Source organism: Vanessa cardui, chromosome 16 (assembly GCF_905220365.1).
Source record: "Vanessa cardui chromosome 16, ilVanCard2.1, whole genome shotgun sequence".
Classification (NCBI taxonomy): Eukaryota; Metazoa; Arthropoda; class Insecta; order Lepidoptera; family Nymphalidae; genus Vanessa; species Vanessa cardui.
Genome location: NC_061138.1, coordinates 10,120,709 through 10,147,484, shown reverse-complemented (window position 1 = coordinate 10,147,484; position 26,776 = coordinate 10,120,709). Strand labels below are relative to the sequence as shown.

General features: G+C 31.9%; 1 non-coding gene across 1 annotated transcript; it reads right to left on the bottom strand.

Moving 5' to 3' along the window:
• Window positions 1-8,253: 8,253 nt before the first annotated feature.
• Trnat-ugu lies at window positions 8,254-8,325 on the bottom strand. Its single transcript has one exon. It is a non-coding gene; the product is annotated as a tRNA-Thr (tRNA).
• Between the last annotated feature and the right edge of the window lie 18,451 nt (window positions 8,326-26,776).

The following is a 26,776-nucleotide window of genomic DNA, read 5'->3' as shown; positions in this document are numbered from 1 at the left end:
AATGTACAGTATAAAGATAGACCTTTAATATAGTTTATATAGCAAAAGAATAGAGTAAGATTTCTTTTTATGAGCTAAGGTTATGTGGCGGGTTGTAGGCATGATCTCTATAAGTATGAAGGCGTCTCCAGTATCGGAATATGCCATATTATGTTCATATGTGGCATATTTTTTTAAAAACGTTGCCATAAGCAACGTAATTGAAGAGAAAATTATTGATCTGAACTGTTGAATTGAAAACTGAAAACAATAAGCAACACGTAAATTAATGAATTACTAATTTATGCTTCGTATTCATCAATGACAAGGACGGGAACATCAGCCGTCATTGTCGATGTGATATTACACGATTAAGATAAAATCAAAGAGTCTTAATACTAAAAATTAAAAAATAAACAATAAAAACATCTTGTTTTCTTCAAATTTGATGTAGTTTACAAATTTTATTATGTTTATTAAGTATATTACTGTAGGTACAATAAATTTGATAGGAAATCAGGTATTAGATACCATGCGGATTATGGCGCAAGATTTTTGTAATCGTCTTTCAACTTTAGTAATATTGCCGCTTTACTATCTTAAGTCGACTTATTAAAGTGGGCTAGCGACGATCGAATGAAGATTAAAAGTGTCTTCAAGAAATCTGTAAATATATTTGTACTACTCGGGCTTAATTATAAAAAATAGTGAGTGAGCTTCATACAAAAGTAAAGTGCTAAAGTAAACCGTGATATTATTCATAAAGTCAGTAATTAATGGTGAGCAAAAATGATAAAAAGAGCACAGTAAGCGAATACAGCGAAGGAAGTTACTCATTCCTTTTAACATCATGAAAATATAACAGAAAAAAAATCTGAGCGAGAAGTTACTTTTGTAAAAATGTTCATTCATAAATTTTATAACAGTCATAATGAGATAAACGCGAGCCCCAGATTTGTAGATCACGTTAAGATTTTAAACAGCATGGTATTTTCTGGTTAAATTATTTACCGACCGTCTTCTTTGTACAGTTAGAATGCCACGTCTGTAATACTATTAAATTTAAGGCTATTTAAGTTTAGTGTTTGGGAGAAACGTTGATGGGTATTGCTTTCCCTTACTAGTTTCAAGGGAACCCACAAAGTCTTTTGTATTTAAAAGCCAAATCTTACCCATAAATATTGACCGAAATAAGCTAGATAGATGTTATTTTATAAAAAAAGGTAAGGTCTCACATTCTATTACCTAACGAAATTAAAAACACATCACATTAACTTTATCACAGAGAGCGTGTATGATTTTTCTTTTTTATTATCATGGTCCGCGGTGAATTGTCAGTGTGAGGAATTGTTATCTCAAAGTCAAAGTCAAAAACCTTTATTCAAAATGGAAGTGTTTACACTTTCTTATTGATAGTCGAAAATCTACCACCGGTTCGGAATATAATACCTCAGACCCGAGAAAAACTGGCGAAAGAAACTCTTTACAATATACAATAATAAACATATTTTTGTTATTTGAAACAGCCTGGAGGCGATCATCTCATCTCCCAAGGTGTGCAGTCACCTAGAAAGTCATTAGTGCTGTAATATCCTTTAGCACACACACCCTTTAACGATTCTTTTGAATTTTATAATTGAATATTGTTGAACGTTTAATGGGATCCTGTTGTAAAAACATATACATTGCCCCAAAAAATAGTTACTAACCCTGTGTTCGGATACTAGGCGTAACAGGTTTATTATTGTTCCTAGTATTAATGGAATGTACATCACAATTTTTAGGAAAATCATTTATGTTTTTGTGTACATACATAAAATTATCAAAAACAAATTGAGAAGCGACAGTCATCATTTTTGTTTCTTTAAATTTACATCTTCACGAATCTTTTGGGCCTAGGCTATAAATTGCACGAATGGCCCTTCGGCAGTACAAAAATAGTATTAATGTCAGCTGCATTACCCCAGAGTAGGATGCTATACGACATAATACTGTGGAAATAGCTAAAATACACAAGGCGAGCCGTATCCACATCAGTCAAAAGTCTAATATTTTTACCGCATAGGCTGCAGAGATGAGTCTATTCGCCAATTTACTTATATGGGGGCCCCATTGGAGCTTAGAGTCTATTGTCATACATCATATATCTATTAATGAATATAACTTACTAATTTTAATCTTGTTCTTCCAATTATTTTTCCATTACTTTACTCTACCTTAAGGTTACACAGAAGACATCTCTACTTTAGAACATTTTCCTTGTCGGTGTTTATATTTAAGTTTAACTCTTTTTCGGAATCTTTTTATGTGAAAAGAGTAACTGATTCTCACCTATTATGTAAAAAGAGCAAAATTGTTTTTCAACTAAAACGACCAAACAAATTTATTAAAACATTTACCTCAATATAAGTTTGAATACTAATACCGAGTAAGGTCTGACATTAATAATCCTTGCCACAAATGTTCATAATGAAGTCATACAACAATTTCTCATAAAGCGAGATCGGCGAGTCTGAACCGGGATTAAAATTAAACTCTTTCGGCTGTAACTCGTTTGTCCCTACTGAATATTTTAAACCTATTTGCTAACGCGGCCCGACGTGGATTTAAAAGCGGGACTGCATGCGAATTTTTAATGGATTGCGAAATTAAAACGATATCCAAATATTTCTACAATAGTATTGTTTAGACATCTACAATGTTACGTAATATAAATAAATAGGATAAAGTAGCAGCCTCCTGGAAGTATAGTAAAGAAATAATGAGAATTTTAGTAATTTTTAATGTGTTATCGTAAATTAACAAATTCTGTAGTACATTTAGTATCGTCGCTAGTAAAATTATAAAGGCTAGTAAAAATAAATATATCAACTTCATATTTTCTGCTTCTTTCTAAAAACATTTCTAATTTTATTTACTTGGAACTTCACGTTCTAGAGTTGACGTTAAATATATAAATTATGATAATAATATCCGTAGAAATGAGAAATTGAATGTTTTTAATAATATTTATTTGTAATTTAGATTTGAATATGAAATTAATTTTAAGGATATGAATACAATCTATTTTAATAAAACATTCGAGTAGGAATATCTTAAAAATAAATTTTGTCTGTTAAAATGTTTTTATACTTTGCTTAATACTTCGCCTTGATACCAAATTCAATTATCATAAGTTGAAGACGAATTTATAACGATACATTGCCTTAGCGTCTGGCTCTGGACTCGAATTAGGCCAGAACTAAATTAAATATGGACTTGGCAGGGATAAATGTCGCTAATATTTTTCTTGTGAAATTCGAGGCTTCAGAGTTTCGAAGTAATATCAACGGTCGTTTAAGCCGATTTTATGTTCGTAAAAAGTGTTTATTAAGAGTAATTTTCTAAACCGCTATCAGCACTTAATGATTAATAATGGTGTTTATATACATTTTTTACTAACAACTTATGTTTAAAAATTATGTGCAAAAGATTTTTTCAACAATTTTTGCATTTTCGAGACTTACTAATCTACTAATATGCTACAAGACGTTTGACTTATCAAATCGTCAAGTAAACGTCACGTTCGATCAAGAAAAAAAAAAATTTGATATAATCATTAACTCGTTTTATATAAATAATAATTAATCAAAATCCAATGTAAATAATATATAGATTATCACTGTCAAATAAAAATTAAAAAAAATCGCGGCTTATAAAAAATCTGCATAGTTTAAAAATAAGTCCTTTTCCGCAGTCTTTACGCTAATATCTTTTGAACTACCCAAAGGATTTTACTGGTGTTTTCATTAATAAACAGTTTTATGAAGTAGGATTTAAGCCGAGAATTTAAAATTTCCTAGTCCGATAACAACAATAACTTTTCTTTTTCTGTTTGTTCTTCTTTCATAAAGTTATATATAAGTTATATATAAGACTTGTACTCACGTACATGTATATTCAAAAACATATTACATTAATTTAATTTTGACATCCGTAGACATTTCGAAAGGGTCTCCTACAGATTAAGTTTCAGGGTACTGTTCTGGATCGGATTTAAGGGAGAGCAACAGGGTTTCGGTCGAGGGGCTGACGCGTTATTATTTTTTATTTTTAAATAAGAAATAGCCTAATGCTATTGATGTCTACTTTATACCTAATAACTTTAATTATAATATGTTATCCTGGGAATTTTTAATATTTATAATAACGCCAATGTCTTTGCACTCTACGAGGAGAAATATTTGTCTGTCTGCCTACCTATTAAATTGATATAACAATGTAATAATAATACTACGTTTTTTTATGACATAGGTGGCAAACGAGCAAGAGGCTCACCTAATGGAAAGTGACTACCACCGCCCGTGGACATCTGCAACATCAAGGGGCTTACAGGTGCGTTGCCGGCCTTTAAGAAAGGAATACGCTCTTTATACTCTATTTGAAACTAAAGAGGAGAAAGAGAAGAACAGCCAAATAAACAACATTTGAACAAATTGACGAAATCATCATCGTCGAAAGTTTGATTAATCTATCATATTCTATCATAGTTTTGATCGTCGACGAAACTGCAATCAGAATTGCAATCTGCAATTTGGAAGTAAAATTAAACTGGATATAAGTAGTTGCCTGTAAAAGTATCTTATTATAACACAAGATGTATTAAATGTATGTATGAAATCTTAGTATTTCAAAATATAGCTAAGTTATTGGCAAATCACATGAAACAAGTAAATCTAAGGTTTCATTACCTTTTTTCCTACTTCAATTGGATTAGACTATACATTGCGTTGTTCAGAGACGCACTTTCGAAAGTTATCGAATCGATAGCTTTAATAAATAGATAGAATACGGCTCCAGTAAAAGTAGTTCTGAATCCAGCCATAAATAATACTATTTGTATATCCGATTCGACGGCGAAAGGCTTTAAGCAAATTCAATTTGCGACGTTTAACTATTGTGACGTTTCGTTTTACGCACACGAAATGGAGTAGCAGTCTAGTTTAATTACAATCACCGAAAATATTGAAAATACCTTTATAAATTCCAAATCATTTCAGGCGTATACATTTGTGGTTCCGTACATTTCAACTATTGCTACAATCACTGATTTTTATTTATCAATTTCGTATTTTTATATTAATTTTAATTTTGGGAGCCATATTTTTAATAAATATTTTAGTTATGCCTACTTATAACTTTAAAAAAAGTGCATATTCAATATTACAATGAGCAAGGAATTCCTTTTTCTTCTATTTAAAAAAGAAAAATATTATTTAATGAAAATATTTCTAAATATACTATATGTATGCTCGCATTAAACTCGCGTTAAAATGTTGGTCGGCTTAACGCGAGATCTTATTTAATTTTTCCTAGTCATATTTTTTATTTTGTTTTTGGTGTATTTATTTAAATCACAAATGTAATTCAAGAAGTTAAATTAATATGTTAACATTTAAATTGAAGCGGATATTATTACCACATAGTAGTCCATACATGTGTACGGATGTAACATTTTCACGACGTCAGTTCATTATTGTGTTTGAAATTGGAATCAGAGTAGAGTACAATACGTTCGTGCTACACGTGTGGGATATATTAAAGTTTTAAACGATTTGCTCTGGCCACACACAATGTTATAATTTTAGTATTATCTGCTGTATAAAAAACTATATTATATATTATCATATTTATTTATTTATCTTCGTTTGTGAGTACATGATTTAATCGGTTGATGGGATGAAGTGCTGAAATAAAAAAAAACGCAAAGGTATTTCTTACTGCATTTCTATACTGAGAAATAAAGATATTGTAAAAAAAAATTAGTATAGTATATAGCTGTACTTGATATTATTAATTCTGACTTTGTTATAGATAATATATAACGAAGCAGCATGACCGATCCCGTTTTAAAAAAACATGACGTCAGCATAGCTGACGTCACGAGTATCAGAATTTCGATCTTTATCCATCCTTGGAGGTTTGAAATTAAACTCAGGGAATATTCTTCTCTGATTTATTCCAATGTATAGGCGGTCTGATAGCTCCGACGACTCGACCATGCCTCTCGATGTCGGCGGGCGCTTGATCTATTATAACAAAAATAGGTGGGCAGACTTATTCACTCAACATAACAGCTGTTTACAAACACTAAAATATTTCAGACTAATTTAACATTTCAAAATTCACTAAAAATTATTAATTTAACAATCAAACAGTTTTAAAAATAATCATTTCGGGACACGTGTTTTTCTTAAATTCGTGGTTTCGCGCCGACATATATTATTATTTTCATTCACGTTGTTATGCACAGCCAAATGGTTCAAGTAATGGATGGATTTTAGTTTAGAAAAAATTACGGAAATATCCGTGATTGCTAAAAAGTTTATCTATTTATTTATACTTTATTCCACAAAAGAAAAGAAACGATGGCACAGAAGTAAAAATATGTGACACTGTAGCCTGTTTCTTAGAGCATATCTCACTGACAATCATTGGTGAAAGAAGTTTTATCTGAGTACAGTGCGATTATTATTTTTTTCTCAAGATAAAAAGGGTTTGAACAAGGACTTTTAGGCAATTGAGGCCTGATGGCTGTGATGTTATCTAGCATGAAAAGTGTGACGTATTCTTGTGGAAATGAAATTGGCGGTCATACCTAGTGTTATCGGTATTCAATGAATTGTAATAATATACGTTTTGAACCCATTTGGCTACCACATACATGTTACAATGCGGTGAGCCGTGATGGTCCAGTAATGAGAACCCGTTCATGCTAACGGATGATTGCGGGTTCAGACTAAGACAAGCACTCGTGCTCTGCGGTGAATAAAAATCGTGAGATAACCTGCATGTGTCTAATTTCAACGAAATTCTGTCACATGTAAACCCACACACCTGCATTGGAGAATGTTGTGGATAAGCTACTATACAGCCTGTATAGTAGTCTACCCGTGACCAATATACGCGATTAAAATCCGTAATAACTAGTTTTATTTAAATATACAGGCTGTTAGTAGAATGTCGTGTCGGAGCACGTTCTGATATTGCATCTTGGAAATCGACGCAGCTCATTGTAAAAATAACGTCACGACTTCGTAACGTGCGGTAGCCTTTGGCTTTTTTATTATAAATATGTGTAGCCTTAAGAGCAAATGGGCCATTGTTGGTAAGAGGTGATCATCGATCGCAGACATTGGCGCTTTAACTATTAAACACAACCAAAAACAACACATTACCCATTCACAGTCAATCTTGGAAATTAAGATTTTGTGTCCCTTGTGCCTCATCCACACAAGTTCAATTACCCTTCAAACTTGGAAATAATGAGTGCTTGTACGAGTATAATACGACATAACTTAGATGTAGCATTATTGCCGATTTATACAACCAAAAGAAATAGTTCCCTATCGCGCTATTCGACGCTATTCGTCGCTATAGATTCTCGCGTCGGTTCCACCATAAAGCAAGTGCATGTAAATCGACGAGTCAAATTAACGAATATATTAGGTCATATGATATTACCAGTTATTACGTTTGTGTAAAGATCATATTCACATAAGAAATAAATATTGATAATTTGCGACAACGTACCTACTACGGATGTGATCGGTTTTACGATTTTGCCGATGCTGCATCTAATTTGAGTCGTATTATACATACATGACATATTTTTGTGTGTAAAATTCATAGAGATAATGAAATAATAAATCCTTTATTTACATAAAGTAAACAGTTAAATAAAACAATATTTACTTTTAATCAGACATATTAAATGTATTGTAGCTAGTTTGAAATTGTTAAAGTTATTACGCTCGGCGTCTCGTGTGCTCATAGTTTAGATACTCGCAATATACTAATGAGATAAGAAGTAAGTTTGTCTGTTGTCAGTGCAAACGGGAATTTATAATATGTGCTCACTTAAATTGGATGTTTTATTATTTGTGTAATTAAAATGTAAGTTATATTTAGTTTTATATTTATATTTATTTATACTATTTATATTATTATATATTTAAATAAGATGATAAGTACACAATAGGTACTCATATATTTATTTATTTTTTATAATTAGTGTTTGTGAAGATCACTTAAGTTTTTATTTATTAACAAAGTACAGTAAATATTTGTTATGAATTATTTTATTTTAATGTAAATATAAATGAAATTATTCGATACATTTTGTATGTAAAAATATAATGTATACAATTCTTTTTTTTGTTTTATTTAAAAAAAAAGTAAAAAATCAAAAAGCTGTCATAGATAATAATAAAAATGATAGGGAACATTAGGTTGTGCCTCCTGTGAGGATTGAACTCACGACCCCTGGTTTACAAGACCAGTGCTCTGCCACTGAGCTAAAGAGGCTTATGATGTTTCTTTATATAATGTAAACCAAATTAAAATACTCTTATTTTTTTTTGTAAAATCAGGACGATAACTCTGAATGTGATGACTGACTTATCTCAATTTGAGTGGTCACCATCACACCCACTTTTAATCCTCATCAAACTAAGAGAATAAAGGTTTTAAGTGCTTGTAATTAAAAAAGTTCACTCACCCTTCAATGTGAAACAAAGCTGTACAAATTATTGCTTTGGTTTTAGCATCACGCGTAAATTCTTAAGTAGGTGTCGGTTGGTACCTCCCCAGGGGCGCTGTACACAACACCCAACCGGCTATAAATGTATGATGTACTTTAGTCAATGATATACCGTCTATATTAAGAATATATAAATTAGTCATTAAATTCTTTCGAATGAGACATTGTTTGCTAAATGTTAATTTATTTTTGGACACATAAAACACTTACGACAATTTTTTGATGCGTTGAAGATAATATTTGAAACATCGAAATAGAATGGTTAGATCACCATCATTCAATATTAATTATAGCCTACCATAACGTCAGTCAACCTACCGTAAAGCACTAATGATTTGCATTGGAGAGCTAGATGGGTATTGTGACTAATTGTCCTCTGCGCTTGACAAAGGACATAACGTCTCAGATAACATGGCAATTTATACGAAATTATTTACTCGTACAACGCCAATTTGACTGTTATAACTAAGGCTTTTTGCATAAATATCTATCAGAAATAGAAATGAAAAAGCCTTATACGTTTCGTACAACAATTCTGCATATTAAAATGTGCATGGTTACATATTAAAATGTCGTTATAGTCGCAGTCATTAATAATTATTATTCTACCAGATGTACTGCCTTGTAATTTCGCCAACCTTTTGAATTGCAATGCCAAAAGTCTTTCATCTTAAAAATACTAAAGCAACGCTTTTTATCCTATTCCGAACTTATTTAGAAAACGGTTATTACTCAATACATTTTTAAATGTCTTTGTCAGCATAACTGTTTTTTTTTTCTAAAAAAAGTAAAATATCTCCATAAATATCTGAAAATGTAATTATTATTTTTTAAATCACGTTAGTTACGTTATTTTATCCGGTTTTAAATAAAATAAAATTAATGGTTGAGTTAGTTTTGTTAATTTGTAAATAGTCATTAACCTAAATGGTAGTTATTTTGAAACAGATATATTATTATAATTATTGTTGTATACTCGTATATATGTAAAGGTATTCTATATTTGAAACAAACTGTAATACTCGTATTTAGTAGGAATAGCATCGCTTTTGTGCGTACATAGATAGCTATGAGAAGCTCGTCAGTCACAAATACAAGTTCAATGCTCTCGGCTGTAGTACGTGAAATGAGATTTTCTATTGTGAATACATTTCTATTTCAGGAATTCACACATACGTTTTATTTGATATTCTAATGATTTATTCATTAGAACTGAAACAACATCTTATTCATATTAGTGAATCATTATTCGTACATAATAAGGTTTTAGTCTGTTTGTTATTGATAATAATAACTAAAGTTGCATTGTGTTAGTTATATGGTAATGCGAAGCTGAGTTTGTTTGTTTGTCTTGCCTCGTCGTATCAAACTAAACTTCCTAAAAGTCAGTAAAGCCACAACCACAATCTAGACGAAATATTATGATTATATAAAAAAAGTAAAGTAAAGTCAACAAACAGCCTGTACATTTCCCACTGCTGAGATAAAGCCTCCTCTTCCATTAAGGAGATGGTTTGGAACATATTCCACCACGCTGTTCCAATGCGGGTTGGTGAAATGCACATGAGGCATATCGATGAAATTAGACACATGCAGGTTTCTTCACGATGTTTTCTTCACCGCCGATTTGAATTATAAACACAAATTAAGCACATATATATAGTGGTGCTTGCCTGGTTTTGAACCCGCAATCATCGGTTAAGATGCACGCGTTCTAACCACTGGGCCACCTCAGCTTATGCTCATGCTACTACTACTATGATTATATACCCTACAGAAAATAACCCACGTGGGACAAAATTTACCTTTTCTACCTTTATCATGAGAGGATGAACAAATATCAAGTCTATGAAAATTAAGTATTGCTTGGTTTGAATCCTTCATTTACGATTTAAATATCAGCTATAGATGATGATATAAACTATATGGAAATTTATTTTTATTATTAAAAATATATATATAAAAATAGCTTGTTTAAGTTATATCAAAAGATAGAATGTTGAAATAATATTTATTCTAGTACGTATTCATAGATGATTAGACAGTAAAACTGTTCATATACATATATACCATATGTATATTTAGTATAATAAAAGAAAAAACTTAAAACAACAATATTATTATGGCATTCTGTGTAGTCAAGTATTTCGGAGAAGCAATAAGTTGGAATTAGTTCCAATATTGCCTAAAGGTGTTCGAGCACGTACGACACGACTATTGTAACAGTAACTATTATTATATTTTATCTAGTATGTATTTAAACAAGTATTTTATCTTCATTTATAACTAACAAGGTATATAGTAATAATGTATATTTAAATTTTTAATATGCATTTCAAATTTATTTTAAAATTCAATGATTATTGACGTATTGTTATAATTTACCATTTAAACCATTTACTTTTGTTACACATACACATACATTACATCGATTGTATTGATTGTAGCAAGGGGTTATAATCGGTTACTTGTTATATTTTCCAGTGTCCACAATCCTCTTCTCGTGTAATAGAAGCTAGAAGTCTAGCAGTATCCATTTTTTATCGCTTTGAATAGCAATTCTAATTCACTGGATGAAAAATGAAGACCTGTCACTGGTTGTGGAATGAGATGATTTTTTCACTATTTTTTCATTTGCTCTATGGTGCAACTTGCAAATTCCATAATGGCAATACGTATTAAATATAGAAGCATTTGAAGCAGTTTAATTTTATGTAAAAATAATGTTAATAAGATCTGATTTAAATATAAAACAAACTCAGGCATTTTAAAGTTTTTTAATATATATAAAACTTTAAATTTATTATTTTATCATCCTTTTTTATGAGGTAGATACTCGGAAGAACAAATGAAACAACCGATGGTAAGTTGTCACCACCGCCCAAAAATATTGATGCTGGAAGAAATAATAACCATTTATATATCCAACCAAAACGCCACCAACTTTGGGAGTTAAGACGTTATGTCTCCTGTGCCTGTAGCTACACTGGCTCTCACCCTTCAAAGCGGAACACAACAAAAAATAGTATTGTTATTTGGCGGTAGAACATCTAACCTACCTAAAATATATTTAGATAAAATAATAATATTGTTTTTTTTTTCACAGTTTTATTACAGGTCAATGGACAAAAATTTAATCGTAAAACGTGTAGGTTTATTTTACGATGTTTTTATTTGCAGTCGTTTACAAAACAAATTGTAAACAAATTAAGTACCCATTAAAATATTGCTGTCTGGAGATACACAGCATGTGACGAACACATCACCCGGCGATCGAAGTGTGATTAATGACATTGGCAAACTGATACACACGTAACAATGAAAATATTGCGACTACTTGTAATGAAAGTGTGCGATACATTTTATTTTTGTGTTCTTCGAAATGGGGATCAGCAAAAACGTATTTCATATTATATTTACGCAGTCTTTGATATACCAGTTCTGAGATTTAATCTAAATATATCGACGAATGAAAGATATACAATAAAATTATTTGCTACGTATATACAGAGTTAATATTAAACTTGATAATTTGTTTTATTTATTGTAGCGTTATATAGATTAATATTTCGGAGTTTGTGTAAGGAATTTACTTTTGTTCAAGTTGTAATGACTATTTCTTTATTGATTTTCCTCTCAGTATATCAAAGCTGAAAGTAGGATTACAATTTAATTGGCTTATCTAAGTAACTTATCTTGTTTGTAGTTTTTGTAACGGTAATGTATGTTTTATGTTTAAGATTTATATACAATATAAATAAATAGACTATTTATAATCTGTAGATTCCTCTTAATAAATATATCATGAAAGCTTGTTTAATAAAATTAAATTCAGATAAAAAACGATAGCAAATCCTCAATCCATTGTTTGAGTTTTTTAGATTTGTTTTTAAATTATATCTTAGGATTATACTACCAGATAACAATACAATTTTATGTTACTTATTTTACAAAGTGGTATATACCAAAGACGAGGTTTTATGTTTTCGAAACACTGATTAGGTTAGCTATGGGTAAGCTTTATAAGGGCAAGATCAAACTAGAATTACAGTGATAAAAACAAAACTATCAAACTATTTGTGGCAATGTTATCACTGATACAAAACGAGTAAGGTAAATGAGCCATTTGAGTATAAGTGGTCACAACCACCGAAATACTACAAGAAATATTCACTATACATAACATTGTCAATTCACAACCAATTTCGGGAACTAAGATGTTATATAAATCAGTTCACCTTTTCAACTGTATTACAATAATTTGAAGTATTGCTGTTTGACCCTAGAATGTTTGACGAATGAATGGTACCAATATAGAAGAGGTTTTATAAAGCTCAACCACCAATATTCATCATGAAGTTATAACTTACTCATTACTTAATCAAAATAATCTGCCTAAGTAAAGCACCAAGGTAATAAAAGTGGTAATAAAAGTGTACTCAATAGTTTTTTTAATGCTGACTTTTATTAGGGAAACGGTGAATATTCGAATAGTAAAGATCTTATCTTGTAGAAAGGAATGAAATTCTGCAATGTTAATGTAGAGCTCGTGCTACGATAACGCTACGGTTCAATTAATTTCATTTTCGTCTATCGCGATTTAACTTTCATTTATAAATTAAAAATTACTTACCAAAATTTTCGATTTTTTATTCCATATGTGTAAGTATATACATACATATGTCTTTATAAAACTATGTAGTAACGTAAAGGTAAATATTGGTATAAATCCTTAATAATTGGCTTGTATATAAAAAATATTTATTACCTTTATTTTTTATTTTTTTTAATCTACAGTAAAATGTTTTTATTTTATTCACTACAATATCATTACACAGTATATAACAATATCGCTTACCTCAATCTATCCCTATGTATGCATTGATCTGTAAAAATACACAACCGAATTTGGTGCGATTTTTTTTAATAGATTGATGGGGAGATTTATTTACAACTTACCTAGTAGAGAAATACTGATAATTTTAGAGATTTCTAAAGTGATGTAAAAAAACCATTCTGTATTATATTTAGTATCAGTATTACACCAGTGCGAAGCCGGGGCGGATCGCAAGTTAAAAATAAATGAAAATAGCGTACATCTTACTGGAAACGATATATTTCGAAAAAATGTTAAACCTTTAGTAAAGGGTATATATATGTACGTTTTCAGACACGTTTCGCAAGTCAAAAAATAAGTTCATGCAATACTAAATGTATAACCAAGTACATATACGATGCCTCCGCTACTGCTTCTATTAGCAATAAATCGTCAGCGCTACTGTTTGTATCCATAAGTTAATAAAGGAAAAGGGAAACAGAAAACGAAACTAGATGTAAACTATGTCTTTGTATTTGCATTTAAACGAAAATATTTAGTCTTCAAAAATAATTTCAGAGGAATTTGTATGCTCAAAGTGAATCGGATTTTAATTCATTTTCTTGAAAGCAGTGAACGTTCCGTTGTTTTGTGAAACTTGCGGTGAGTGATCTCGTAGACAGAGACTCGGTTGAATCGAGTTGCGCGAACTTATCTATTTTTCACACTATTTTTTTTTTGTTTCGACGTCACGGACTTTTGTGCAAAAGTCGCTTTATTGAAGTCTCTAGAGGTGTGGCCGGGATACAATTTGATGAATCGTTTTTTTTTTAAACGATTAGTGACGGTGATAAAATTGATCTTTCATATTTTCAATTTAATAAAACGTAGCCGTGTAATTTTCGAACAAATATTTGTAACTTAGACCATAACAATAACAACAACATTGAATACAAATGTTGTGTAGTGTAAATATTAATATTGCAATTATTGTAGCGAAATGTATTTCACATTATGGTCATGAGAATAAATAGGGTTGTCAAAGATATTACAGATTGGACTTAAATCGTTAACAATTACATGTTTTACTTAGTAAAGAATATTAGGTAAGATTTTCCCTTATAATTTTTCCAAATTTAATATTTTTGCTGACGTCGATGTTTGAATGCTTAAGACTTTATGGACTGATAAAAGATTTTTCAAAAGGAAGAAGGACTCTATTGTGGGACTTTTGGAAGGAAGTAGAGACAAAAATAATGGAAAAAGATTTCTTGTTTGGCATTCAGCGATACGTATAATTTCCAACCCTGTGCTTAGATGTTAGCAATACATGCACGCACGTGCCTACAGATAACAAAGAGAGACAACAAATGCATGAATAAAACAGAAGCGGCCACCTTGAATATTTTACATGGACCAGTTGCAACCATCGGAACTGTTTTGTTGGAAAAGCTGTGCGTGAGGTTCACATTGTTGTTTGTGTATTGTGTTTTGTGTATCGAAAGCGTTACCTTACTTTGTATTACCTATATAAGTTATGAAAATGTAAGAAAAAATACGTAATTGTAATTCGTATAAGTGATGATAGATATATTTATTCTTTATAATTAATAAATATTTGTGATTTGTGAAATAAAATCTGAAGATATTTGTGTAAATATATAGAACAAAAAAATGTTTGTATTAAAAAAAAATATTGTTTTATTTTAATTCAAAATTTATCATTTCAAGTTGTTCTGTGTAATTAACAACTTGTCGAAACCGGCTTTTGTTATCCCACAACAAATTTTAATTAATACAAATTTCATTCAAAGCTTCGCATTGAATAAAACTTGTATTCACTGAAATCTTATTTTTTTAATTATACTAAATATAATTTAGATTTTTGCAAAGATGTATAACCAAAATAGGATAATTTCTAAACAAATTCACATACGGATTTATGAATTTTATATATCCAATAATCCTTGGTGGTGATTATAGCCATAATGGTTCTTAAATATAGTTGGAACAGATCCAATATTAAAACTTGGAGGCAAACAGTTATTTAATATTCACGGATCAATTTTTTAATAAAATATTCAGGATGTCAAAGAAAAGAAGTTGACCATGTAATGTAAAGATTTTTAATAAAACCAGTGTTTACTTAATGTCTTCTTAATATGTTGTTTCCCAAGATTAACAGTGTGTTTCACCCTTTTATTGTTGTTCGCATCAAAGTCGAAAACCAAACGATTTTCTATTACAAAAAAGTGTAATAGTCTATTGAATATATGGCGTTACAGTCGTTTTTAATATTTTAAATATAAAAATTAAATATAAATAAAATAAAAATAATAAATGGTTACTGTACGAATCATGATCGCATGGAATACTGGCAATAATCCTAGAAGAAGTTATCGTTAGTAATTAATTAGAATTAAAATGAATAAGTTCAGAAGACAAATCACTGTGACATATTTACGTAAAACTTGTAAAATATTCAGAGGCGTTATTTTATTCAACATTGACAAATTTACGTAGGCCAACGCTTCCGATTTAATTGTATTAGATTTGAGAATTAATTTCGAAATCCATAAGAGTATGAAATAAACTTTACTTACTTCATAACTATGAATAAATCTAGAATCGAAATTATAATACGACACTCACCAAAATAGTATTTTATAAAATCACGAATTCAATTTGTGTCACTTGAATATTACTTCGCCAAATAAGACGGTTCTTTTCAGTTAGCATTTAGTGGTACCTGTAAAAGGAATGAAAATCATAAAGGCAGGCCTTTTTAACTTATCTTATTCTCAAGAACACGTTCTGTATTGTGCGTTAAAAGAGACATTACGCACAGTAAAGAAAGAAATATAAGTTAGGACGAAGAGTAAGCAAGGAAAATGTCTAGGAATATAAGTAAAAATGTAAGATTCTTTTTTTCATGTCAAACCTTCAAATAGCTAGACATAAACTATGAAATTGACACAAATAAAGTATTTTAATATATTTAATGGTTATCAATAAACATACTTTCCTTATTAATTGAAAGGGGATCGATTGTTTGACCGTTTCAAACTGTTTTTGAAAGCATATTTTAATACCAAGCATTAATGATAAAACACATTCGATAACATTTGTTATTATTAAAAGCAATTACAATAAAAATTCAGTATTTGTGTTTTATTTTGTAGTGCTGTGTTATGGTTATTAAAATGTATAATAATTAAAATGATGTAAAATGTAGGTTAAAAATGATCGTTCTAACCTGATCTGTGAATATTTTCATTTTTCAGGGACAGAATACTTGACCCAATAGCTAATTAATTGATGAGATGTCGATGATGTTACTATGTTAAAAGCAGCATCTTAAACTTCCAACTAGATACTCCTCAGTGACGTCACTGTTGGTTTAATATCAATATCGACACAGAACTGCACAATATTCGACTGGCTTTAATTATTTGGAAATAACGTGGAATTGTGTGGAACAGATTGTAGATGTGTTTTCAAAGTGTGGGGCTAATACTTGTTGACTTTTAAGCAGGATATATTATGTATTTAACTTATATAATGTATCTCAAATGTTAGAAGAGAGACTACTGAGTTCCTTGCTGGTTCTTCTCGGAAGAACCTTCATTCCGATCTGGCAGCATTACTTTATAGTTCTGTAAAACGCCGCTTTAAAAGTGCTTGTAAAAGCCTCATTGAGTATAGATTTCGATTTTGATTACCAAGAAGTCCATTGAGTTCGTACTTGAACAGGATACCAATGATTTATTTTATAATAACATTTATATGGAAACTGTTTTATTATACTTACAAATAATTAATACATAATCTGTTCAATAACAAGCATGCCTGTAGAAATATAATACATAATGCCATTTACTTATCATGTTTGATAATCTTTTGTAAATGTAATATGATCTTGTATCTAATCAAATTGGGTTTCTTTTCATTGTGCAAATACACTCTCACAAAAGATTCCATATCATTGTTATTTAAAAAGATGAATTAAATAAGTAGCTAAGATCAGATACCTTATACCATTTACTTGATGGTAAAGCGTTGTCCAAGTCCATCTGGGTTGGCACCACCCACCCCTCATGGGGTGGTTCCCATGTTGGTGTCGCATTGGTGATATGAGGAATGATGATTATTTCTAACAGTACCAATATCTAAAGGTATTAGTGACTACTTACCAACAGTTAGCTTATTTACGACGTCAATTCATAATCAACCTTAAATAGAAATCTTAAACAAATATTTTTGCTCGTAGAGATACTGACTCACTCATTCCTCATACCGGAACACAGCACTACTAAGTTTTATCTTTGGGAGTAGAATATGTGATGAGCGGTAGGTATAGGCATGGGCTTGCAAAGTCCTACCACCAAGTGAAAACTTTCTCATTTTCTAAGTTTTCTTGACAAGAATAGGGACATTGTTACAGGTTTGTGATATTTACTGGTATTCAATCTAATCAGAGTATCCTTTTGTCAAGTAGGCTCATAAAAACATTTTGCTTCGTCGCAGTATTCAATTAAATGTGAAATGCTATCAGCGGTTCGGAAAATAGAATCTACCGAGGAAAATTGGTAAGGAACTCAGTGGCTACGCATTTCAATCATTTTAATAAAGGAGTTTAACTCGTTCAGGTATATACTATATTCAGAATATATGTCATTTATTCTGACTGGATGTCAACACAATTAAAAAACGAAATTCATGCTTTTTTATCATTAACAAAATATCGTATACGATATTAATATTAAAAATGCGACAAGGATGCCTGCCGTCTATTTATCTAATTAATAATAAATATATATTTATTTAAATATTTGATAAAAATCATGATTAATAATTGAAGTAAAAATAAAATATAAAAATTGACAATAACTGGTGTAGTAATCAATAAAGTTTTTAATGAATTTATATTAAATAATATCGAAACGATACTTTAATGATTTTATTTTAAAAAAAAATGTGTAAAATCTACTTAGGCGTTATTTTCTGGTTTGAAGCGTACGTACAGGTTTAATTACTCGGAGAAAGCTGCGCGTAACAAAGGCAGGAAATATCGGTGTTTTCTTGCCAGTTGCCGTGAAATATTACGCCCTGGGATATTTTTAAATAAAATGAACTACCTAGACAGCTATTTATGCATTTTTATGCAAAATATAATAACTGAGGTAAGCGTCGGGCTAGTGTAATAAAGTTAAACTCTTGTACCGACGTTCTAAGAAAAATGAATGTGTAAAATATAAATATACTTTATACTTTAACAGTATAGACAGAATAGAATTTATTGTTAACATTTTAAATAGTTTATACAATTTTATGTATATTGTTACATTTTGCTTTCGTGTAATATTATAAGAATTTATTTAAATTTCCTATCTGCCTTACCATTGTACTTCACGACCAATCAGAAAAGAGGTGACTAGCGGGGTGAACCGCCATCTTAACGTTTTTGGCGGGAATGACGTATTAGTTATGTAGTCTGTGACAGGAATTTAGTACTACGCGTGACGTTGAACGTGATTTTGGATCGATGTAGAACACTTAAGAGTATTTTTTATTAAACTAGTGGGTCTCTCGAGATACTTCGTTTATTCAAAAGAATTGGATTTTATCGATGACAATTTTTTTTGCGTTTTTTTTTCTTATACAGTCGTAGTACTACTCTCTAATCGGCCAGTAACTTTTATCCATTCTATAATAATGTTTGTTCTGTAGCATGCATTTTCTGCAATCAAGAATCATCTTTATTTTTCTGTACATCTATGGCTAGAGCTCTTTAAAATGAGACCATAATCGGTTTTCTACGTGCAGCTATCGTCCCATAAGCAATGGGATAAAAATCAAGTTACGCTATTAATATATAATATAATAAAGTTGTTGAGAGAAGTTGGATCGCTGTAGCAAACCCGTCAGACGATTGTAATCGTTTGATTGATGTATTATGTTAGTAATTGTGAAGAGATTTAACTTTGTGAGGCCTTAATTAAATTGTACGAAACAGTCAAGACTTTGTTTTCGCATCCATAATACCTGTAACCACTAATGATCATGTAGAGGAGGATAACGGTGTTTTTGTATAGATTACATTATATTACATGATTTTTACAAAACTCATTTATATAATTTCATTTGTGTTAAATTAGGACTAAATATTAACTATGTAAATTAATGTGTATTGAAAATTTTCACACATATATATGCATATATTTTGACAGTGAGGGTTTATTCTCTGATGTACGACCGGTTAGGATTAATTTCGGTAATTGCTGCTATTAGAGGATATAATAGGGTTGAAATGTATAGTTTGGCGTCGTGTTTGAAATAAATTAAACAGAAAAATGTTATACAGATTTTCAGTTCAAAATGAGACGCTTAGGATATTTTTTGATTGGATTGCAGATCCAATCGCTAGAGACAAGCTAGTATTTTATTGACAACTAGATAACCGCCGCGGTTCCGAGCAGAACAAGGGCTTAAATAAAAATTTTATTTCGTATAACATATAACTTTATTGGTTTAGACAGAGGACGCTAGTTCACTTGCAATAATTCATTGTTATATAATACTTCAGTCCACTAACATAAAATCTTAACAATACTCCTTTTTTAAAACGCCACTCCGAGGTCCCGGTTCCGATTCCCGGCCGAGTCGATGTAGGTTATCATTAGTTTTCTATGTTGTCTTGGGTCTGGGTGTTTGTGGTACCGTCGTTACTTCTGATTTTCCATAACACAAGTACTTTATCTACTTACATCGGGATCAGAGTAATGTATGTGATATTGTTTCATATATTTATATACAGCTAGTATTCTTTAAAAACAAATACTTGATTTTCAGATTTACTATTATATTCCAATAATTTCAATTAAAAATATAAAATCGACAGAATGTTAATGTTGTATTATCTCATAAAAATATTTTTCACCGCCATTGTTATCCACAAGCTAACTCTGATAATACTAGTACACCTAGGTTCTCATAACGCTGCTTTTAATGCCCGTATAGGAACTAGTATGCAGCGTAAATTTTAATCAATGTGAGTCGTGGAGATTACGTTGTGGTTCTACCGGCGAATGAACCCTTATCATACTAATATTATATTCAGGTAAGTTTACTCGGTTGTATGTTACATATTAAATTTTCACGGCTAACGGCGAGTCCAGTGGTTATTTTACAAGCTCGTAAATCACAATGTGTTTTATTCTCAGGGTGGGATGATAAAAAAAATAGTTTTATGTCGGAATATTTTTTGTAGCGATCCCAAGTTAGAAAGTTGGTGATATGATCTTGTGGCTCGGAAAACCTTGAAACCTTATGTATTATCTGATTTCTCTCAGTTGTATTGGATTGCGGTTACATCAGATTATGATAATCAAAGTTCACATTTGTATGTTCACCCAGTTTTTCTTACTTTGAAGTTATTCTGACATTATGCGTTGATTTTTCTTCCCGTTTAAGGCTCAAAAACTAATTTAAATATCACAAATGATATCACCACATCACATGTGAATAGAATATGACTTAATTAAAAGTACTTTTCAAGATATTCGTATATTTTTGAAGCTCGCAAACATCTCTAATTTAAAGGCATATTTCACGTCACAGCTGCTTAAAGGGAGTTTTCGAATCTGTATCGTGCGGTACAGTTTATCTTATTTAACTGGCTTGTTGTTCTAGTGGCTTTTAAGGCTGCGGTGAGAAATTCGATCTGGGGCGTGTGATATTGTACGTCGTAAAAACTTATCATGAAAGTTTTTCAACAGCAACTACTTTGAGCACGTTTTCAGTTAAATTACAAGAACATAAATTACGAAGCTGACGTGAAAAGATTTCTAATTAGTAAAGGTATTCTGTAATATCATAAGGTGATATGTGACATTTACTATAATCATTATAAAATTTAAAAGCTATAAGTATCAAAATCGCATACCACTGTAAGTTGACATTTCACTGTCTTACAGACCGCACTGCTGTCACATGTAATAAGTTTCACCCACTTTATCTTACTTTTCCTTCCATACAAAACGTCTTAAGATCGTCTTTACAAACAATGAATTTATTCTTTCAAAGCCAGTCAAAAAACCGATGAACAATTATTCCGAACAATAGTGAGTCTGTAACGCGCCCGCGTTTGGCGACAAAGCGCCATTTTATATTGTGGAGCACGAACTCAATCTTCTTATTGCTCTGCCGCTGTGCGTCACCCTTGTTTATTGCTTGCAATTCCATCTTAATGCAATGGGGAGCCTTGAACACTATGACAGATTCCTCATTATCTTTACCTTTGTCCGCGTGGCCATTAAATCTATGTCAATTAATATCTAGGTCAATGCGCTGTAACCAGGAGAAGCTGTGTAAGTATTGCTGTTGTATAAACATTTTACACCTAGTACTTCCTAGCAAACTTATTATTCAGATTACAATAAAAATGAATTTCCGTTTGGTAAGATTATAACTTTGGACGTTAATGTTCAAAATGTAGATTCCACTAGTATAGACCTTAGTTGCTTAACAGGATATGCTCTAAGTTACTCTAATTATATTGCGAGTGTATTTAGTACTAACAATATTTGCGCGCTACGCGGTAAACGTAAGTCTTCAGTATTCTAAGTTATTTAAGCTAACTTTAATACATAAAGCCATTGTAGACAGACAAACCAATGTAGTGATATTTATTTTTTGTATTTTTTATCTGTACTGTATGTATGTTTACTTGTGTGTGTGATTTGTATGTTTTTGGGTGCTGAAGACCTGTATTTATTATTTATTTAAATCAATTTCCTGCTAAGAGAACTGATAGAACTAGAACAGTTGATAATAATACGTTCCGACATTGCGTAGCTTTCGCTTGTTTCTGTAATTAACGCATACAGAGCAGTAGATACATAGCGCATTCAAGCCTATCCAATCTATTCGCGAATCAGTAACAATGCGGGCTTTAACGAGATAGCAAACAGTTATTACTGAAACCGATTTGAATGCGTTCAATTTAATGCTTTCAACATTTCGGTTTTGAAGGTAAAAACGACTAAAAATATAATTTATAATCGACAATTCGGTCAATTACTATATTTGTTTTTGCTGCGTATGATTTAAAGTTATTTAAAATACACTTATTAAGCAATAGGAGTTTTAGTATTAAGATAAGCCGAAATACTAATATAGTCGTTAAAAATATCAACAGTGGTGGTATGTAAGAACTGTTTGTATTGAAAATCGACGGATCGCAGTATAAGCGTATGTAGGTGACTTCAATGCATGTATTTTTTAAATAATATCATATCATATCCTCACGTTTTCGACCGTGTTTTGTCTTGAGTTTCAAGGTTTTGTTTCTAACACTTTACCACGATCAGTTTAATATACTTCCTATTGCTTTATATATAAAATATATCAATTATTTCGTCAGTGTTTAAACCGACTCATCAATTAATACTACACCAGACACCGTTGCTTTGTATTACTGAATTTCCGGTTTGGTGGGTAAGTTAGTCAATGTAATTGGTTGCAGGCTCAAAGGACTCGGATTCCATGGTTAGCGGCGGCGCTTTGAATGTCTAAGGTGTGGTTTTTGTTTCTTACAGTGCCTGGTCTATTTCATCATTTGATTAAGGAAATAACTTTAATTAGCTAAAATATTTAATTTAAAAATATTAAATTAAATATTAACTTTTATTTAAAAATAAAAAAGTATGTCAAGGCCGAATATCTATTCATTCAATATTACACAACACTTGTTGATTGTTTGTCAAAAACCTATCACCGGTTCGGAAATGTACACCATATATAAACATCTCCTATTTATTCCTAACAACAAATTTAGTTATAACAATACTTACGACGGATCGTAAACAAATATTACGGTAATAATTATCTAAAATGCAAAATGTAACAAAATTGCTTTTGGGAAAAAACAAACACCGAAAAGTAAAAAAAAAAATACAAAAATTTATGAAAAAACAAAAAGGAACTCACTGACGTATATGAATAATTTGTATCGTAAATATACATACGCTTTCCTGTCATAAATCCAGTAAATAATTTATGGAATGAGCGGACAATTCTACTAATTTAACTTATGTTAAGGTTGCCTTACGGTTCAAATTCTAATCCGATATAATTTAGTTTTTTCCTTACAAAAATAAATCTTACCCGAATCGTAATTAAGGGATAATTCTACTAATTTATAACAGCTATGATACGTATCATTATATCTGATACAACTGAACCGTAACTGGATTATGTTATTAGAAAAGGAAAACGACTGAACAGCATCGTAGACGTTTCGATTCTATTGCGATAACGTAAAAAAATGTTAGTAGAATTGTCCAGCATTGAATATTATAGACATAATTTACACTGCCAGTTCCAGAATCGAGAGTACTATGTCAAAGCCAAGATTTTGGAAGTCGCTTGCTCCTGACAGGCATTATGTTATTCATCAAGTTACCTGCTCCATTAAGGATGAATAGGCCGGGTCAAACAGTCTGAATACATTTACTAACTCGCTCAAACTCAGTTGCAGGTTGCCGTCGAACTTTAATGAGAGGCAAGCATTAAAACCAACTAATGAATTAAATAAAGTACAGCCCTTGTTGAACTTTGGCTTGCATTACACGTTTCATTTGAGTGAACGTACGAATATGGTGTTTATATGTATGCAGCTAAATGCTATTTCCCTGTGTATGGTTCCATTAGACCGACTATAATAACTACGCATTTGCATTGAGAGCGACTGCATGTCGATGGGTTTTGGAAAGGTTTATGTAAAAATGATTTTCATTTGACGCCTTACGGAAGAGACATTAACGTTTTTAACTACACTAAAATTAAACATGGTTTAAGAACTTTATTAATTCCTCAAAAGAAATACATATATTTCACTTACTGAGAAACTATATAAAATAAAACAATTATAAAAGAAGCGTACAGAGATAACAAAGAAAAGATAAAATAAAATATCACACAAAAGAGGGTAGACAGATCTTAAAAAATAAACACCGTATACATGCATGTTTCAATTATTAACTTCATAGATTAATAAGTACCAGAAGTGGCATTGATGGATATTGTTCATATGGAAGTTAAGTTTATAATGTTGCAATAAATTACCTAAGCCGGTATATGTGAAAATTAAACATCTGTGCCCTTTCCATATACTTGTTTTATACCAGCATTTATAATCATTTATATTGTATGTTCATTAAGTGCAAAGACAATGTAAAATATAAATAATCTTAAAAGCGTTTCTTACAATTATGTAACTGTGCATATACGTAAATATTTTACTGAATTTTAATGAAACTAAATTTACGTCAACTCAAATGACGGTACGGAGATTGTTACCGGAAATTTAAAACTATCTTAGTCTAGTCTATCTGTCTATCAAATTGATGACTATTTTCTAACGATTTTATGAACTAAATATTTCATACTCAATCCCGAGCCAAGCACTATTATGATTCTGTTTTCATATGATTAACTTATGTTTATAATCCATCTCGTGCGTGGCGCTCAAAGAAATAATAAAATAAATCAGTATGATGGATTAAATTCTAAACTTTTTCTTCATCCTTTGCCTAGAAATGAGACACTAACAAGTTAATACTTTTCCCAGATTTAGCTAAGTTGTTAAAAGTTTATAATATATACCAGTACTTAACAGTAATTAACAAAATCAAATAAGCTAAGTATAAGAGTATTGTATCCCCCGATAAATTTTTTTCCAGCACATTCAAAATGAAAAAAGACACCAAAATTCAAATCTAGATAGTGTGATCTACAGGACCTTTTGTATTTTATAATCATCGGTGTCTCAAATATAGTTTTTTTTTTTTTTTATGGCATAGGTGGCAAACGAGCAGGAGGCTCACCTGATGGAAAGTGACTACCACCGCCCATGGACATCTGCAACACCAGGAGGCTTGCAGGTGCGTTGCCGGCCTTTGAGAAAGGAGTAGGCTCTTTTCTTGAAGGTTCCCATGTCGTATCGGTTCGGAAAAACCGCCGGCGAAAGCTGGTTCCACAAAGTGGTTGTGCGAGGCAGAAAATGTCTAAGAAATCGCGCTGTTGTGGATTTTCGGACATCAAGATGGTGCGGGTGAAACTTAGAATTTTGACGAGATGTCCGAAGGTGAAATTCAGCAGCCGGGATTAATCCGAACAATTCCTCGGAACATTCCCCGTGAAAAATTCGGTAGAAGATGCAGAGTGATCCGACATCTCTACGCAAAGCCAAAGGATCAAGGAGATCGGAAAGGGCTTGATCGTCGATAACTCGAGCCGCTCTACGTTGGATGCGGTCAAATGGAAGGAGCTGGTACTGGGGAGCACCCGCCCAGAGGTGAGAGCAGTACTCCATGTGAGGCCGAATTTGCGCCTTGTAAAGTTTTAGGCGATGGGCCGACGTGAAATACTGTCTCGCCTTGCTGAGCACGCCCAGCTTTTTTGAAGCCAATTTGGCTTTGCCTTCCAATTGACCGCGGAACTGAACGAGGCTCGAAATATCAACGCCAAGTATTCCGATACTACCTGTAGCGGCTATCGGAATGTTCTCAAATCGTGGAGATACGACAAATGGTGTTTTTTTAGCGGTTAACGCGCAAACTTGCGTCTTTTTGGGGTTGAAATGGACTAGATTTAGCCGGCCCCAATTCGAGACTTCGTTTAATGAAGACTCGATTTCAGACACAAGTTTGTTCCGGTTCTCTTCGACGTTTTCCCGAGAACTATTAGCGCGGCCGGTGTATAAGGTGTCAACGGTACTGTCGTCTGCATAGCAATGAATGTTCCCGATTTGCAACAAATCATTGATATGCAGAAGAAACAGAGTGGGTGATAGAACGCAGCCTTGTGGAACACCAGCATTGACGAATTTTAAGTCAGAGCATGCACCGTCGACAACGACCTTGATGCTCCGATCTGCCAAAAAGCTGGTAATCCAATTGCATAATTTCCCGGGAAGCCCATAGGAAGGAAGCTTCGAAAGAAGCGCTTTGTGTCATACACGATCGAAGGCCTTCGCTATGTCCAAGCTGGCTGCTAATGCCTCCCCCTTGCTCTCAACTGCTTCAGCCCACCTATGAGTAAGGTAAACTAGAAGATCACCGGCTGAGCGACCCCGACGGAAACCGTACTGGCGGTCACTAATCAGCTGATTCTCCTCTAGGTACCGCAGTAGCTGGCAGTTAATAAGGGACTCCATTATCTTGGAGAGCAAGGAGGTGATGGCTATAGGCCTATAATTGGACGGGTCTGAGCGGTTGCCTTTTTTAGGGATCGGATGCACCAAAGCTGTCTTCCAGGAATTCGGGACGACGCCTAATGTGTAGGATTGCCGGAAAAGACGCGTTAAGACCGGTGCCAACTCGGGAGCACATGTCCGT